Source organism: Morone saxatilis, unplaced genomic scaffold (assembly GCF_004916995.1).
Source record: "Morone saxatilis isolate NCDOM2014 unplaced genomic scaffold, NCSU_SB_2.0 Contig16, whole genome shotgun sequence".
Taxonomy (NCBI): Eukaryota; Metazoa; Chordata; class Actinopteri; family Moronidae; genus Morone; species Morone saxatilis.
Window position 1 is genome coordinate 21,777,639 of NW_023339718.1, and position 533 is coordinate 21,778,171.

The following is a 533-nucleotide window of genomic DNA, read 5'->3' on the forward strand; positions in this document are numbered from 1 at the left end:
CGCAGATTAAATGCTCTGCTGCTTATTTTCCAGTGCTTTCCCACCTCTGCTGTTACCTGGCCACCATTTTGTGACTTGAAGCAATAAAACTGAGCAGGAGGTTGTGATGTATTTTTAACAGCTAGCTGATCATTTAAAACTTTTGGCGCAGGTTCAGTACAGTGAAGCTCCACTGATTCTCAATTTTCTAGAGACGGCTGCCAACTACTGCGGCTGGTACACAATTGTCATTTAGTAACTTAATTTTGAGGAATGTACATTTAAAAAAAAATAATGAGTAGGAAGTCTGTACAGTCTGACAGTTGAATGTTTTGAAGCAGATTAAAGTCCACTGCTTCTCAGTTTCCGAGCCACTCTCAGCTCAGGTGTGACTTTCCATGACCTCTGTGTCCCAGAATGTGGATTTAAGAACAACTCCTCTGTGTCTTGGCTTTGGATGTCATCAGCGAGTTAAAAGCTGCTTGTTGCACAACAGCCAGGAAAGACTGGTTTCATTGCACATCTTGATCAGTTTTTTTTGTCCCCCCCCCCCC